Genomic DNA, 19,492 nt, shown 5'->3' on the forward strand with positions numbered 1-19,492 from the left:
GCTTACGATACTACTATTCCTGTATAAAGCTGGTCAATTCTTTTGAACGTGTAAAGCCAATGGAAGATTTTCAAAACTGCATCCTTAAACAGAGACCCAAATAAAGCACCCTGACCTTGGCAATGTATTAAATTTGCATATAAGTAATTAGAATATATTTTAAAACAGTATTTCCTTGTGCAAATCTTTGTTCTCCACTTCCTGCAAATGAAATTAAACAAGGATATATCAGATTTAGAAATCTCTTGTTTTCCTTTTAAAAATACTTTGTAGTGGGGAGCCTGAGCGGCACAGACAGTTAAGTCTTCCACTGTTAAGCCTTCCACAGCTCAGGTCGTGATCTCAGGGTCAAGAGATCAAGCCCCACGGGGGCCTCGGGGCTCAGCGCAGAGTCTGAGTTTCTCTCCCTCTCCCTCTGTCCTTCCCCCCCATACACACACACTCTCTCTCTAATAAATAAATCTTTAAAAAACTTTGTAGCAAAGTGTGCTCAATTAAAAGGGCACCCACAAAAGACAGCCATACACACCAATGTGATTAACCCCCAGCAGGCACAATACAACTATCATAGTTTATCTTCATCAAAAGTACTTTCAGAATTTAGCATTGGAAACGTATTTCAAGTTCAAAATGTTCCCTCCAAAAATTATATATATATAACTTTTATAACTCTTGAATTCTAATTATAGACATATATGATCAAATTCATCATTAGATTTAAAATAAATATTACTTTTATATCCTTTAAATTTTCATTTTGGTATGATCATTTATATGTTAAATAAATATTTTTAAAATCCATTTTAAAATTTATTTATACTATGGATTAATCTTAGAGGCTAAAAATAATAAAATAGAATATTTGAGGAGACAGAAGGAGAGAGAGCTAAAAGTTACACTATTTTAGTCATGAGAATCTAAAGAAAAATCCTCTCTGTGCATGTTGTCCGGATGTGACTTGAAACAAAGAACCCCGAGATTCTATTCTAGCTCAGTCACTAAATCAAGCAAATTATTTAATATCTATATTTCAAGTCTCTTACCTATAAAATGGGAAAATTTATTTCTGGTGTCAATTAAGTAATCATGTCATTACACTTGTTAAAAATGGTTTTCAAAGAAGTGAAATGACCAAAAGCAAATGAGCCAAATCTTATGCTTTCTACATGCCATTTAATTTCTAACTCTTCAAGAAAGATATAAAATAGAAACTTCATATCTTCACATATCAAGCAATCACTTATCAAAATATTAATCAAGCTTATACTATGTGCCAGCAATGAACAACAAACAACTCTGTCTTCATGGCTCTTATGTTCTAGAGGAAGACAACAACAAACAAGTAAATAAATAAGCAAAATACAGTTTTCCCATAGTTTCTTAGGGAAATGAACCATGTCTTATATCCTCCAAAACTCAGCACCACATCTGAGACAAAATATATGTTCAATGTATATAGAATTAATGGATGAAGGAAGGGAGGAAAATGAAAAGAGAAAAAAGAATGATTTAATAAGCTGTCACCCCGGGGCACGAGGAGCTCAGTCAGTTAAGAGTCCCACTCTTGATTTTGGCCCAGGTCATGATCTCAGGATCGTGAGATCAAGCCCTCACTGGGCTCATGCTCAGGGCAGAGTCTGCTTGAGTTTCTCTCCATCTGCCCCTCCCCGCAGGCTCTCTCTCTCTCTCTCTCTCTCAAATAAATAAGTAAATCTTTAAAAAGAATAAGTTGTCACCAAACAAATTACCTTAAAAATAAAATGTCTTTGGTTACGGCCAAGTAGCATTTTACAGACAAACTATTCTACCAAAGACAACTACAAAAGCTCAGGATAATCCAGCTCATGAAAGGCCTTGGAAAGCAGCAATGGTCACCAGGATTTAAAAGGACGAGACCCCCCAAGAAAAGAAAACGTATTGAGGTGAATCCACAACTCTCTGTTCCTGGCTCCCAAAGGCATTTTCAAATTTCTAAGATGAAGATGGCAAGAGGCTGGGAAGCCATGGAAAGATCAGAATGAAACACCTAGGAGGTAATAAAGCCGAGTTAGTTTTTAAGTAGCTTCATAATCTCAAGGAGGCAAAAGTTCCTATCAAAGAGAAAGGGCCTTGGTAAAAACCACAGGCTTTCCAGTCAGACAATCCAAGGTATACAATCTAGAAACAAGGGCAAATTAGAAATAATCCGGCCCTTAGAAATACTGAAACTCAGACTCAAATTTCTTAATCCCTCATTGGATCAAGAAGATGTGTCCAAATACTATACCACACAGAAAACACATTCTAGAAAAAAGATAACATTACCCAAAAGATCCATAACTTTTTTATTAAATATGTAAAGTATTCAAAAATTATTAAGTATGCCAGGAAAGAGGACCATAAAAGCCAAGAGATAAAATAAGAAATAGAAATGGACTCATGGGTGACTCATATATTGAGCTTATCAGACACAAACATAAAAATAACTTTAATACGTCAAAAAAATTAAATGACACAGAGAACTTCACCAAAGAACTGGAATCTGTATGAAAATTATAAAATAAAAATTTTAGAACTGATATGCCTGGTAACTAAGATTCAGAACTCAATACAGCATATTAGCCTAAATGAAAGCCTAAATGAAAACAGATTTTTTTAAGAGAGATATTTTTTAAAACACCTAAAAGACAAAATATGAGATATTTGGGACATAGTGAAAGGATATATTATACATATAATTGAAATCCCAAAAAGAAAAATAGAGAGAAAGGGGAAGTAGCCATAAATTTAAAATATAGGTGAATAATTTTCCAAAAAGGAACAAAGACATCAAACAACATCAAGAAGCTCTATAAACTCAAAACAAAATAAATGCAAAGAAAACAACATTTATATACACTTCTGAAAAACAAAAATAAAGAAAAAATCTTAAAAGCATGCAGAAACAAAAACCACTTTCAAATAAACAAAAAAAATGACAGCTCATTTATGAACAGGAATGCAATCAGAGAACAATGGAATTATATCTTTAAATTTCTAAATCAAGATAACTTCTAACCAGAATTCCTTACCTAGAAAGATATTTCTCAAAAATAAAGGTCAGGGGCATCTGGGTAGCTCAGTCATTAAGTGTTTGCCTTTGGCTCAGGGCGTGATCCCGGAGTTCTGGGATCGAGCCCCACATCAGGCTCCTCCCTGGGAAGCCTGCTTCTTCCTCTCCCACTCCTCCTGCTTGTGTTCCCTCTCTTGCTGGCTGTCTCTCTCTGTCAAATAAATAAATAAAATCTTTATAAATAAATGAATGAATGAATGAATGAATGAATGAATGAATGAATGAATAAATAAATAAATAAATAAATAAATAATAAAGGGCAAATAGGGGCACCTGGGTGGCTCAGTCAGTTATGTGTCTGCCTTTGGCTCAGGCCCTGATCTCAGGGTCCTGGGATCGAGTCCCTCATTGGGTTCCCTGCTCTGTGGGGAGCCTGCTCCTCCCTCTGTCTCCCTGTCTCTCCGTCTCTCATGAATAAATAAATAAAATCTTTTTTAAAAAATTTAAAAATAAAGGGCAAATAAAGACCATGTCAGACAAACAAAAGTAGAGAAAATTTATTGGCAGCAGACCCATTCAAACCACCAAACAAACAAGCACAAAAGTAAAGGTTCTTCCGGCCAGAGAAAGTGACTCTAAATACACAAAAAGGAATAAAGTGCAATAGAATAAGTAAATGTGTAGAATATATGAATGAATTTGACTTCATAAAACAATATATATCTTGCCTTATGGAATTTTATACACAGAATTAACATACGTGACTAGAATAGCAAAAGGCCTAAAGGAGGTAAGGCATGTTTAAAATTATTTCATTGTCTAGCAATTGCTAAAAGTAGGTACAATTGTAATAGTACTAATTTCTAGTAGACTTTACTGAGTAAAAGATTCATGTTCTAATATCTAGAAAGGTATTGGCAAACTACGCCTAAGGATCAACTCTAACCCACCACCTATTTTTGTATAGCCTGAAAGCTAAGAATGGCTTGTATCCTTAAATGGAAGAAAAATGTATTTAAAAAACAAAAGGAATGTTTATAGAGTGTTTAACAATATGTTGTGCACTGTTCTAGATCTTTGCATTGATTAGCTCATTTAATCTTTACATCAACCTTGTGAAGTAAGTAATTACTCACTGTGCAGCTGAGGAAATAGAAGCTTCTAGAAAGTTACTTCAATAGCTAAGTTACTAAATAGTTAAGGATCACGCAGCTAATGATCACTTCTGACATTCGAATTCAGGGAGTCTTATTCTAGAGGCTGTGCTCTTATCTAAAACTAGGAGAGCAGCATATAGGTGTCCGAAGACAGAGACAACATATTCTGGCACATTTTCAGGAGGTAGTCTTCCTGTGGTTTAGAGAAGCAAGCAGAGACTGTATTTCTATCATGATGATAGGGAACACTAAATCTAAACTCCAAATAATTGAAATGTTTTTCTCCAAACAAATAATTCCATTCTTTCTCTTATTACATAAGTAGCTGCATAATATCCTTGATTTTGCCTCTTGGCCTGAAGAACCTAAAATATTCACTATCTAGCCCTATACAGAGAAATGTTGCCAACCTCTGTTCTAGAATAACCACAAATGGGTAACAAAAAAATGTATAGCTTTGAGATTGGCAAAATCTAATCTAAAAGAAGTAAAGGAAAGAATAAAACAGGAATAAAAAGCATGTGGAACAAAGAGGAAACAAATATGAAGATAGATTTAAGCCCAAATAGGGGTGCCTGGGTGGCTCTGTCAGTTAAGCATTCAACTCTTTATTTTTGGTTCATGATCTCAGAGTGGTGGGATCGAGCCCTGAGTTGGGCTCCATGCTCAGCACAGAGTCTGCTTGAAGTCCTCTCTCTCTGCCTCTCCCCCCGCCCCTCTCCCTTCTCGCATTCTCTAAGTAAATGAGTAAATAAATAAAGTCTTTTAAAAAATCAAAAAGCACAAGAGTAGTTAAATTAAATCTAAATATATTTAAATCTTATTAAAAGACAAAGATCATCTGACTAAATAAAAATAATACCCAACTATAGCTGCTTATAAAAAACACATCTAAAACATAAGGATACAGAAAAAGTGAAATTAAATGGGTGGAGAAATCCTATCACACAGAGTGAACAAAACAAAGGCTTATGGCCACAAAAATAACTACATAGATATTAAAGCAAAAAGTATTAATGGAGACAAAAATGAAAAAATGACAGAAATACTGAATAAGCACAAAATATCCAAATAGACACAAATATATTAATATTTAACCTCCCTAGAATGATAAAAAAATAAACCCACAATGAGACACATATATCACAATATAACACCAAAATGGCTAAAATGAAAGACAACAAAATGCTGTTGAACAATTAGAACTCTCATACACTAACAGTAGGAATGAGGAAAAGGTATACCACTTTGGAAAATCGCCAAGCAATATCTGTTAAAACCATATGTGCATATTCCCATGACTCACCAATTCTACATCTCGGCATATACCCCTAAAAATGTATATGTGTGCTCACCATAAACACGTATAGAACTGTCCATGAGAACATTATTGAAAATAACCAAAAACTAGAAATAACATAAATGTCTCTTAGTGTAACAACAGATAAACAGATCTATGCAATGGATTACTATATGTCAATGAGGGTTAAACAAACTACTGTTACACACACAATGTGGATGACTGTGAAAACGTAATGTTGACCGGGGAGCCTGGGAGGCTCAGTCAGTTAGGCGTCCAACTCCTGATTTCGGCTCAGGTCCTGGTCTCATTGGCTCAGGCTCTGTTGTCAGTGAGAGTCTGCTTGGAAAGTCTCTCCCTCTGCCCCTTCCCTGCTCATGCCCTCTCTCTCTCTCTCTCTAAAATAAATAAATAAATAAATATTTTAAAAAACAAACAAAAAACCCCATAATGTTGACTAAAGGAAGTAATAAAAAAAGAGTGCTTACTATATGAGCCTATCTGTATAAAGTTTAAAAACAAATAAATCTACAATATAGACGTTAGTTACCTTTTCAGGGAATAATGACAGATAACACACAAAAGAGACTTTTGGGGTCCTGGTAATGTATTTCTGGATCAGAATGAAGGTTATATGAGCATGTTCCTTTTGTAGAAATTAGAGCTTTTATAATTCATGTACTTTCCGTATGCATGTTATACACTAACTTTTTTAAAAAAGAAAGGACATCGGTAGTTCATCAGAAGAGACAATAAGTAATCAAGTCATTTGCTGGCATGGATCTCACCCTGGCAATCGCTCTCTCCTGTTCTATAGCAACTCCTGCTGGTCTGTCTTACCCCAGCCTGTACCGCAAACTCTAGTCCCACTGCTTTCTTCAAATGCCAAATTTTAGTCCCATTGTAAATTCTTGTTGTGCCTTCCATTTGCATGTTAAATCAAGTTGAAATTCCTAAGTGATATAGCCAGGCCTTCCATCAGGAGACTACCTTAAAAAAAAAAAAAAAAAAAAAAAGGAGCCCATCTTACCTGTGCAAAACCATGATTCCAGCATTCAGAACCTCAGTATATGGTCTCTTCCTGCTTAAAATGTCTCTTCAACTTTTTTCAGTCAAAAACCTTTATGAAGATTTAAAACTTCTACAAAAGCAACTTTGACAATTCCAACCTGCAAATGTTTTCCTTGCTCTGTTTTCATAGCACCTAAAAATGCAATCTGTTCCGACAACATTACACTCTTTCCTATGAATTATGTTAGAAATACTCTCCGATCCATTATTTGTATGTCTTTTCTCCCCAACAAGAATGTAAGTTCATTTGGTCTGGGGAAATTTCACACATTGCCTGCACTCGTCCGTGTCTCTAAGTTTAGGTACATAAAGGAATGAATTCTTGGTGGCCATTCATACAGATAAAAGAAAAAAAAAATGCTTAAAGGGCACTGTCTTTCCATTAATCATATAAACTTTCTTCCCTCATCTATAAGGAGGAGGATCTGAATTCATCGGCATTATGACCCACCTAATAGTTACTTTTTATCTACATAAGGTAGCATCACTCTCTCCCTCAAGATAAATTGTTGGTAGGTAGGTAGGTAGGTAGGTAGGCAGATAGATAGATAGATAGATAGATAGATAGATAGATAGATAGATAGAATAACAGTAACAGAAAGCTCTCAAATCTGTTTAGCTTATTATAACAAAATTATAAATTTTATCGATTTCAAAGAATTCACTTTTAAAAATTATACTGGTTAAATGAGCAAAGAATTTTAAAAAATGAGTTGAAAACATCAATTACAATTTCTGGATAAATTTCTAATATCTTCTGATATATTAAATGCTATTTAGCCATTCATTTATTTATTCATTGTTTTAAAAAGCATTTATCAAATACACAATACCTTATATTCACATTTATATTGAATTTTAAAGTATTTCATATTGTTCATTTGTTACACTCATTTATTTGTCATCTGTCACCTATAAGCACTTCAAAAGTAAAAACATCTTAAATTTTTATTATAATAAAAATAATAGCTAATATTTATCAAGTGTTTAACGTTTTCAGTGTCTTTTATGTGTTACCTCATGAAGTCCTCACAGTGAATCTCTGCTATAAGAACTATTACTCTCCTTAGTGTACACACATCTCCTAAATGGTGGGAAAAGAATTTAAACCCTGGAAGTTTGCGTCTGGAGCTAGTTTGCATCCTCCACTAAGACAGAATATTGTTAGCCTCATTACTAGGTAAAAAAACAAAGATGAAAGTCAGGCAGTATTTCTAATATCAAAATGAGTATGAGTGAAGAACATTAAACTTGCAGACAGATTTTTCTGACTCCTGTCCAAAATCAAAACTCTGTTCCCTTAGAATTATAAACTATGGTATCATATTCAAAGTTGCACAAACTCTATGGAGAACAATTTGGAAACAGCTATTAAAATTTTTGAAGTATATATCCTAATCTAGCGGTTTCATTCCTAGGAATTTATCCTACAGAGAAACACACAAAAGTATGAAATAGCATACATACAAGAATATTCAATAGTGCATTTTGTAACGTCTTTGTCCCATCAGTCACTCTAAATAAAGTTATTACTATCATAAAATGAAATACAATGTAACCTTTTAAAATAACAAAATAGTTCTATAAGTACTGATAAGAAATGATCCCAAAATATGGCAAAGAAAGAGAGTTGAAGTGATGAAACAAAATGGGTTCTCATTTGAGTTTTTTAAAGAAAGGAATATACGTATGTATGTAGAAAAGATTCCAGGAGGATATAAAAAGAACTGGTTACAGTGACTGCCTCTGGAGAAGAAAAAACTGCTTAAGCGTCAGTGTAGGGAGAAAAAAAGCATTTTTCAGTGGATTGTCCCTTGTATATTTAAAATTTAGTACCAATGCATGATTACCATAGAAATATAAGTTAAATATTTTAAATAAAATAAAAAAGTAATAACAATTACTATCTCTGTTCTGGAAAAGTGTACAATGGAGAAATGCAGTACAATTCTTAAAGGAGAATAACAACCATAAACTCTAACAACCACAAATTCTCAATCTTGAGAAAATAAAATACAGTCCTAGATGATAGAAAACAAACATTTACTTACAGTGAATAGGATTGCCCTTAACTAAAGAACGTAAGTAAATGGTCATCTAGTGCAAAGCTAGGCCTTCTGGGTTTCCTTTTAAATTGAATGCAGTAGAATCATTTAACCGTTTCTGAGTCTCCCCACCACCACCTCCCTGTCTCTCTCCCCTCTCTTATTTACCATCTCACCCTCTATGAAAAGTGTTGTGAACACTCCATCGATTTTTTAAATGACAATAAGGCAGCAAAATGAAATGATAAAAATACTTTTGTTTTGTATTTTCCTTACTGCAGATGCACAAACATATGTCAATTTCTCCAAAACTAATTTTTTCTAAGAAACAATCCACAAGGAACAAATGTTTGCTGATGGCAAAAGGAACAGTAATAAGAAAAGTTTGTCACCATTGCTTAGCATCGTAACTAGTAAACCTCCTGACTGTTATGTCTTGGAAAGGGCTTAATTACTTTGCTACAGGGAAGGGGGAGGGAGCTCTTCTGTTTCCAATATTCATGAAAAAAGTCTCAATTTTGGAGAAAAGATAAATTTGGATATACTGAAATGGGATCCTCTCCCTGATGAAATGTTCTGGAGACACTCTGCAGACCAGGGCTGCTTCTCTTCTGCTTCCTCCTCCAGCCTTCCCCTTGACACAAGGCACTACTTATTTAGAATATAAATCTAAACTGCATAATTTGGAAAAAACGTACTTAGAAATATCTCCCCTCCTGGGGGCTTACAAAAGGAGAAGCCTCTCTCCACTGGAGATCTGCTTATTTTTGTAATTAACACAGCACAGGAAAGCCTTTTTATATGTTTTTGCTCATGGGCTCAGAATTTAATCAGATGCCTCTTATAAAGAAGCCAGTTTTTCTCAGTTAAGTAAAGGAAGCTAAAAATTTATTAAAAATATGGCTATCTTAAGAAGTTTGACAATAAGGATTTCTACAAGGCTTGCTTGGCAGTGACTGGACATTAACAGGCCCAAAGACAGAAGGGATCCCAACTTTTGGAACACAATTTCTTCACTATACTACTTTCAATACTGGTCAACCACTTCTATGGGTTAACTGATGATAGCAAATCTTGTTCAACTTAGCCTAGGGCAAGATCTGGAAACAGTTTCCAAAGATTCATTTCCCTCACTCATATCCCCTTCATATGCAAATTTCATGCACCTCAGGCCCCTTTCTTCATGTAACCCAGCCACGGACCCCCCCTCTGGTTGTAACTTTTAATTTGAATTTGCCCTGGTTCTCTTTTCTTAAGTCTGCAAATTTGCCCCTTTCTAAAGATCTGGAATCTCTCCAACCCTCTTACTAACACTTGTGTCCATGTTGAGATTTCCCTCTACCCATCACTGATTGTCACCTCTTATCTAATTTCCTATTCATGAAAGTCATTCATTTATTCATTCATTCAATAAGTATTCATTGATCACAACATACCAAGCACTGCTGCAGATACTAAGAATACAACAGTGACCAAAACAGACCAAGACGAGCACTGAAAGAACAGATGGCGATAGCGATCAACACTGACTGTCCTCCACCTGGATCCAACGTGAAGGGTGGAAAAGTTGTTTCTCAAAGACATCCTAAAAACTAACTCTAGGGACTTCTGGGGGAGATTATGGAATGGGAGGAAGCTACGCTCACCTTAGCCCACAGATACAACTAGATTAATACCCACATCAGTGTAAATAACCCAAAAAATGATCTGAAGATTGTCAGAGCGGACACTCCACAGCTAAACGTAAAGAAGCAGCCACATTGAAGAGGGTAGTTAGAAGCCAAATGACCCATGGAACTGTCCTTGGGAGGGAGGGACATCGTGGGTGTGGAGAGAGGAGAAACGCTGACCCCCAATTCAAGTACTCTAGCCATCCCAGGCATGGGGACACCCATGAGGGAGACAAATCCTCTTAACACTGGGTTTTGAAAACCATAGGGACCAAACTTCACAAGTTCTTATAATCAGTGGGGCTCAACACACTTGGAACTTTAAAAATCAGGGGACTCAGCACTGCAAGAGCAGAAGACAACAAGAAACTGAGTCCCTGCACTAGAAGAGACAGCACAACAAACAGCCCCACAGAGTTATAGCTTAGAAGCAGCAGTTCATAAAACCCCTGGGGTATACAGGAAGATTTATTTACTGATCACAGAGCGTGTGCTGGAGGGGCAGGGATCTTTGGGAGACTTCTCCAAAAACAAAAGAGCTGGCAGGTGCCATTTCCCTCTCCCACCCCCCAGCCTAAGTACAGGGATACCTGCAGGAACCAGCACAGCATGTCCCCCACCAACCTAGCTGACCTCAGCAGGAGTTTTCGCAGGCTGCTGCAGGTCCCCTCTTGTATTCTCCACCCAGGTGCTCCTTTGCAGACCTGTCCCCTCCAACGCAGCCTGGCCAGAGATCATCCAAAGTGATGCATAAGCCTGGCAATATGCAAGCAGCTTCGAAAGAGGACAGCAACACCCCAAAGTGACCCCTGCCCTGGGGAGAGGGGAATATAACCACACACCCAAGGCCAAATGCAGCTCTAGCAGTGGATTAAGGGCAGACGTCAGGTCTGACTACAGACTCCACCCATCAACAAAAGCTTCTCCAGAGACAATAGAGGAAAAGAACCCTGCAGTTCAGGGCTACTGTATCTCCAACAAATGCCCGATCTGACTCAGCTGAAGCACAAGGTGGCCCCAAACTGGCCCACAAACACAGGGACGAAAACCTGCCCATCACAGGCAATGAGAGCCATTGCAGACAACTGGATTTACAGCAAATATGGCTCAGCCATAACAGTAAGGCATGGGCAACACATATAGGAGACACCCCTGAAGTGTCAGGCTCTGGTGAACAGGGGTTACCGTACTGCAGGGACCACAGGACCTATTGTTCATTAGGCCACTACTTTCCAGAGAAGGAAATACAGCTGACTTTCCTAACAGAAACAGACACAGAAACTTAGACAAAATGAAGAGACAGAAGAACATGTCCCAAATGAAAGAATAGGACAAAAATCACAGTAAGAAAGCCTAACAAAATACAGATAAGCAACATGCCTAATAGAGTAACAGTCATAAAGATATTAAACTTGAGAAAAGAGTAGAGAATCTCAGCCAGACCCTCAACAAATAGATAAAAAAATTTAAAAAGAACCAATCAGAGATGAAGAACTCAATTACTGGAATTAAAAATGTACTAGATGCAGGGGCGCCTGGGTGGCTCAGTTGGTTAAACATCCAACTCCTGGTTTCAGCTCAGGTCATGATCACCGGGTCTTGAGATCAAGCTCTGTCTCACCTGTCTCCGGCTCCACACTCAGCATGGAATCTGTGTCTCTCTCCTTCCCCTTCTCCCCCTTCCCTCTCTCTCTCTCTCTCTCTCAAATAAATAAATAAATAAATAAAATCTTTTTTTTTTTTTAATGCAGTACATGGAGTAAATAGTAGACAGGGGAAGAAGAAGAATGAATCAGTGACTTGTAGGAGAGAGTAACAGAAAGCAATCAAGCTGAACAGGAGGGAGGAAAAAAATAATAAAAAATTAAAATAGACTAAGAGAATTCAGTGCCTTCATCAAGCATAATAACATTTGCAGTATAGCAATCCCAGAAGGAGAAAGGAGAGAAAGGGAGAAAAAAATTTATTTGAAGAAATAATACCTGAAAACTTCCCAAATCTGAGGAAGGAAACAGAAATCCAGATCCAGGAGGCACATAGAGACCTCAACAAAATCAAACCAAGGAGGTCCACACCAAGACACATTCTAATTAACATGGAAAAAGGTAGTGATAAAAAGAAAATTGTAAAAGCAGCAAGAGAAGAGAAAACAGTTACATACAAGGGGAACCCTGTAAGGCTATCAGCAGATTTTTCAGCACAAACTTTTCAGGCCAGAAGGGAGTGATATGATATATTCAAAGTGCTATAAGAAAAACCTGTAAATAAGAATACTCCAACCAGAGGGGGACGAGTTAAGATGGCGGAGGAGTAGGGGACCCCTTTTACAGCCGGTCCCCTGAGTCGAGATGGATAGGTACCAGACCATCCTGAACATCCACGGAATCAGCCTGAGATGCAGGAAGATACATCTGGATCTCTACAAATGAACATCTCCAGCGCTGAGTATTGAGGTATGAAACGGGGAGCCGTGAAACCGTGCACAGATATCAGAAGATAAACGGAAGGGGGAGGGAGCCGCCGCATTCGGGCACCGGGAAGCGGTAGCCACCTGCACAGGGGAACGGACAGACTCGCGGACCAGCACCCAGGAGAGAGCAGACTGAGAATGTGAGCCGGGAGCGCGCGCTACCAGACTTCTCACGGAACTCCGGAATCCCGGTGTGCTCACTGGAACCAGACTGTGACCGGGAGCTCCAGGAGCGCGCGCGGGGCAGCTGGCGGCTGGTGGCTGGCAGTGTTAGAAACACAAAGGACAGAGACACGCTGGCCCTGGAAGTGAGGGCTGGGATGCCGGGTGTGGGGCACACATCCCGGGATGCTGCAGGGTTGAGCAGCACCAACAGTAACAGAATTAAAGTGGCCAGAACATCAGTGGAGAATACTCCACGATCCCTCTGTTCTGAGACAGAGGCTGAGATTCGGCCGCTGCTGCTCTGACTCTCAGAAGAGGCACAGCAAGCCTCCAGGGAAAGCCGCCAGAGAACAAAAGCCTGGGAATACTGGCTCACAGTGTCCCCATCCCCATTCCCACTCACAGGGGACACGGAGACTCTACCCAAACAGGGTTGCCTGAGTATCGGCGCGGCAGGCCCCTCCCCCAGAAGGCAGGCTGAAAAATCAAGAAGCCCACATCCCTAAGATCCCAATAAAAAAAGGGCGCATTGTCTGGGTCCCGGTCAATAATCTGGGCTCTGGACAACCCCGCAACCTCTCCTCATCAGAATGACGAGAAGGAGAAGTCCCCCCCCAGCAAAGAAAAGACAATGAGTCTGTGGCCTCTGCCACAGAACTAATGGATATGGATATAACCAAATTATCAGAAATGGAATTCAGAGTAACAATGGTCAAAATGATGTGTAGACTTGAAAAAAGTATTAACAAAAATGTTAATGAGAATATAGAATCTCTAAGGGTGGAAATGAGAGCGAATTTGGCAGAAATTAAAAATTCTATGAGCCAAATGCAGTCAAAACTAGAGGCTCTGACGGCCAGGCTGAATGAGGCAGAAGAACATATCAGCGAATTGGAGGATGGGTTAGTAGAAGAAAAGTTAAAATAGAATCTGGACTCCAAAAAATCCACACTCAGGAATGTAGGTTACAGGAGATTACTGACTCAATGAAACGTTCCAATGTCAGAATCATCGGAATCGCCGAGGGGGTGGAGAAAAACAGAGGTCTAGAAGAGATATTTGAACAAATTGTACCTGAAAACTTCCTTAATCTAGCAAGGGAAACAAACATTCGTGTCCAAGAGGCAGAGAGGACCCCTCCCAAGCTCAACCACGACAAACCTACACCACGTCACGTCATATGCAATTCTCAAATATTAGATCCAAGGATATAGTATTGAAAGCGGCCAGGGCAAAGAAATTTCTCACGTACCAAGGCAAAGGTATCAAATTACATCAGACCTGTCTACACAGACCTGGAATGAGAGAAAGGGTTGGGGGGGGGGGCATTTTAAAACTCTTTCAGAGAAAAACATGCAGCCAAGGATCCTTTATCCAGCAAGGCTGTCATTCAGAATTGATGGGGAGATAAAGACCTTCCAGAATCGCCAGTCATTGACCAATTTCGTAACCACAAAACCAGCCCTACAGGAGATATTAAGGGGGGGTTCTACAAAAGTAAAAAGACCCCAAGAGTGATACAGAACAGAAAGTCACAATCTATAGAAACAAAGACTTTACAGGCAACATGGCATCATTAAAATCATCTCTCTCAATAACCAGTCTCAATGTAAATGGCCTAAGTGCACCCATAAACACAACAGGGTTGCAGATTGGATAAAAAAACATGACCCATCCAAATCGGCAGAGAAGAATTCAAAATGTCTCTCTTCACAGATGACATGATCCTCTATATGGAAAACCCAAAAGAATCCACTCCCAAACTATTAGAAGTTATAGAGCAATTCAGTAATGTGGCGGGATACAAAATCAATGCTCAGAAATCAGTTGCATTTCTATACACAAATAACGAGACCAAAGAAAGAGAAATTAGGGAATCCATCCCATTTACAATAGCACCAAAAACCATACGTTACCTTGGAATTAACTTAACCAGAGACGTAAAGGACCTATATTCTAGAAACTATAAATCACTCTTGAAAGACATTGAGGAAGACACAAAAAGATGGAAAAATATTCCATGCTCATGGATCAGAAGAATTAACATAGTTAAAATGTCCATGCTACCCAGAGCAATCTACACTTTCAATGCTATCCCGATCACAATACCGATGACATTTTTCAAAGAACTGGAACAAATAGTTCTTAAATTTGTTTGGAACCAGAAAAGGCCCCGAATCTCCAAGGAACTGTTGAAAAGGAAAAACAAAGCTGGGGGCATCACAATGCCAGATTTCGAGCTGTACTACAAAGCAGTGATCACAAAGACAGCATGGTACTGGCACAAAAACAGACACATAGACCAATGGAACAGAATAGAGAACCCAGAAATGGACCCTCGGCTCTTTGGGCAACTAATATTTGATAAAGCAGGAAAAAACATCCGGTGGAAAAAAGACAGACAGTCTCTTCAATAAATGGTGCTGGGAAAATTGGACAGCTACATACAAAAGAATGAAACTTGACCACTCTCTCACACCATACACAAAAATAAACTCCAAATGGATGAAGGACCTCGATGTGAGACAGGAATCCATCAAAATCCTAGATGAGAACATAGGCAGCAACCTCTACAACATCGGCCAAAGCAACCTTTTTCATGACACGTCTCCAAAGGCAAGAGAAACAAAAGATAAAATGAACTTGTGGGACTTCATCAAGATAAAATCTTCTTCACAGCCAAGGAAACAGTCAGAAAAACTAAGAGGCAGCCCACGGAATGGGAGAATATATTTGCAAATGATGCTACAGGTGAAAGACTGGTATCCAAGATCTACAAAGAACTTCTCAAACTCAATACATGAGACACAAATAAACAAATCATAAAACGGGCAGAAGATATGAACAGACACTTTTCCAATAATGACATACAAATGGCTAACAGACACATGAAAAAATGTTCAAAATCATTAGCCATCAGGGAAATTCAAATCAAAATCACACTAAGATACCACCTTACACCAGTTAGAATGGCAAAAATTGACAAGGCAAGAAACAACAATTGCTGGAGAGGATGTGGAGAAAGGGGATCCCTCCTACATTGTTGGTGGGAATGCATGTTGGTACAGCCACTCTGGAAAACAGTGTGCAGGTCCCTTAAAAAGTTAAAAATTGAGCTACCCTATGATCCAGCCATTGCCCTACTGGGTATTTACCCCAAAGATACAGATGTAGTGAAGAGAAGGGCCATATGCACCCCAATGTTCATAGCAGCATTGTCCACAATAGCCAAATCGTGGAAGGAACCGAGATGCCCTTCAACAGATGACTGGATTAAGAAGATGTGGTCCATATATACAATGGAATATTACTCAGCTATCAGAAAGAACGAGTTCTCAACATTTGCTGCAACATGGACAGCACTGGAGGAGATAATGCTAAGTGAAATAAGTCAAGCAGAGAAAGACAGTTATCATATCGTTTCTCTCATTTATGGAACATAAGAAGTAGGAAGATCAGTAGGAGAAGAAAGGGAAGAAGAAAGGGGGGGGTAATCAGAAGGGGGAATGAAGCATGAGAGACTATGGACTATGAGAAACAAACTGAGGGCCTCAGAGAGGAGGGGGATGGGGGAATGGGATAGACCGGTGATGGGTAGTAAGGAGGGCACATATTGCATGGTGCACTGGGTGTTATACGCAACTAACGAATCATGGAGCTTTACATCGGAAACCAGGGATGTACTGTATGGTGACTAACATAATATAATAAAAAAAAAAACATTAAAAAAAAAGAATACTCCATCCAGCCGGGCTATCATTCAGAATAGAAGAGACAAAAAGTTTCCCAGACAAATCGAAGTTAAAGAAATTGATCACCACTAAACCAAACTTACAAAAAATGTTAAAGAGGAGTCTTTGAGTGAAAAGAAAAGACCATACGTGGGATGCCTGGGTGGCTTCTTCAGTTAAGTGTCTGCCTTTGGCTCAGATCATGACCCCAGGGTCCTGGGATCGAGTCCCACCATCAGGCTCCTTGCCCCATGGGGAGCCTGCTTATCCCTCTGCCTGCCACTCCCCCTGCATGTGCTCTCTCTCTCTCTCTGGCAAATAAATTAGTAAAATCTTTTAAAAGAGAGAGAGAGACCATGCACAGAAATTTTAAAAAAGAGGAAGCAAAAAAGTATGCCATTAAGTATATCTAGAAAAATCGGTCAAGGGATTCACAAAATAAAAGGATGTAAAATAGGATATGATATACCTAAAACATGGCAGGAAGAGAGTAAAGAATGGGTTCAAATTTAAGCAACCATCGACTTATTATAGACTGCTACATGCATAAGATATTATATACAAACTGAATGGCAACCAGAAATGAAAAACAAGTAAGAAATATGAAAAAAATAAAGAGAAAGGAATCTAAGTATATCACTAAAGAAAGCCAACTAATTGTAAGAGGAGAGAGCAAGAGAAGAAAGGAACAGAGAACTATAAAAACAACCATAAAACAAGTAAAAAAATAGCGATTAGTACATACCTATTAATAAATACTTTCAATGTAAATGGACTAAAAGCTCCAATCAAAAGACATAGGGTGACAGAATGGATTTAAAAAGGCATCCATATGCTGCCTACAAGACACTCATTTCAGACCTAAAGACACCTGCAGATTGAAATCGAAGAGATGGAAAAGTATTAATCATGCAAATGGAAGTGAAAAGAAAGCGAGAGTAGCAATACTTATATTATATCAGACAAAATAGACTTTAAAACAAAGATTGTAACAAGAGACAAAGAAGAACTTTATAATCCTAAAGTGAACAATTCAATGAGAAGATACAGCAATTGTAAATACCTATGCGCCCAACAGGGGAGCACCAAATATATAAAACAGCTAATAATTAACATGAAGGATATAATCAATAGTAATACAATAATAGTAGGGGACTTTAACACTCCACTTAGATCAATGATGGACAGATCATCCAACAGAAAATCACAAAGAAACAGTGGCTTTGAATGACACACTGAACAGATGAATTGAACAGATAGATTCAGAACATTCCACTCTAAAACAGCAGAATACACATTCTTCTCAAGTGCACATGGAACGTTCTCTAGCATAGATCACATATTAGGCCACAAAACAAGTCTCAATAAACTCAAAAAGATCAAAGTCATACCACGCATCTTTTCTGACCACAATGCTATGAAACTAGAAATCAACCACAAGGAAAAAATCTAGAAAGAACACAAATGCATAGAAGTTAAATAATATGCTATTAAACCATGGATAGGTCAATAAAGAAATCAAAGAGGAAATAAAAAAATACATAGAGACAAATGAAAATGAAAACACAATGGTCCAAAATCTTTGGGATGCAGCAAAACTATTTTAAGAGGGAAGTTTATACAAATACAGGCCTACCTCAAGCAGCAAGAAAAATTCAAATAAACAACCTAACATTACACCTAAAGGAGCTAGAAAAAGAAGAAAAAGTAAAACTCAAAACAGTAGAAGGAAGGAAATAAATCAACAGAAATAAACAAAATAGAAACTAAAAACAAAACAAAACAAAATTACAATAGAACAAATCAATGAAACCAGGAGCCAGTTCTTTGAAAAGATCAACAAAATTGATTAATCTTTAGCCACATTCATAAAAGAGAGAGAGAGAGAGGAGACTCAAATAAACAAAATCAGAAATAAAGAAGATAAATAACAACCAATACCACAGAAATACAAAGGATTATAAGAGAATATTATGAAAAATTATATGCCAACAAATAAGAAAACCTAGAAGAAATGGATCAATTCCTAGAAAAATATAACTTCCCAAAACTGAATCAGGAAGAAATAGAAAATGTGAACAGACCAATTACCAGGAACGGAATTGAACCAGTAATCAAAAAACTCCCAAGAAACGTAAATCCAGGCCCAGAAATGAATTCTACCAAACATTTAAAGAAGAGTTAATAACTATTCTTCTCAAAGTATTCCAAAAAATAGAAGAGGAGGAAAATCTTCCAAATTCATTCTATGAGGCCAACATTACCCTGATACCAAAAACAAATAAAGCACCACAAAAAAAGAGAACTACAGGCCAGTATCTCCCATGAATACAGACACAATGATCCTCAACAAAATATTAGTAAACCAAATCCAGCAATACATTAAAAAAAATCATTCACCACAATCAGATGGGACTTATTCCTGGGATGCCAGTGTGGTTCAACATTCGCAAATCAATCAATGTGATACATCTCATCAATAAGAGAAAGGCTAAAAACCATATAATCATTTCAAGAGATGCAGAAAAAGCATTTGACAAAGTACAATTCCATTCATGATTAAAAAAAAAAAAACCAAACCTCTCAACAAAAGAGGTTTAGAGGGAATATACCTCAACATAAATAGGCCATCTATGAAAAACTCACAGCTAATATGATACTCAACAGTAAAAAACCGAAAGCTTTTCTCCTAGGATTAGGAAAAAACAAGAAAGTCCACTCTCACCACTGTTATTCAACATAGTATTGAAAGTGCTAGCCACAGCAATGAGACAAAGAAAAGAAATAAAAGACATCCAACTTGGTAAAGAAGAAGTAAAACTTCACTATTTGCAGATAACATGATGCTATAT

The sequence above is a fragment of the Ursus americanus genome, chromosome 13 (genome assembly GCF_024610735.1).
Source record: "Ursus americanus isolate L20-20 chromosome 13, mUrsAme1.1.p, whole genome shotgun sequence".
Classification (NCBI taxonomy): domain Eukaryota; kingdom Metazoa; phylum Chordata; class Mammalia; order Carnivora; family Ursidae; genus Ursus; species Ursus americanus.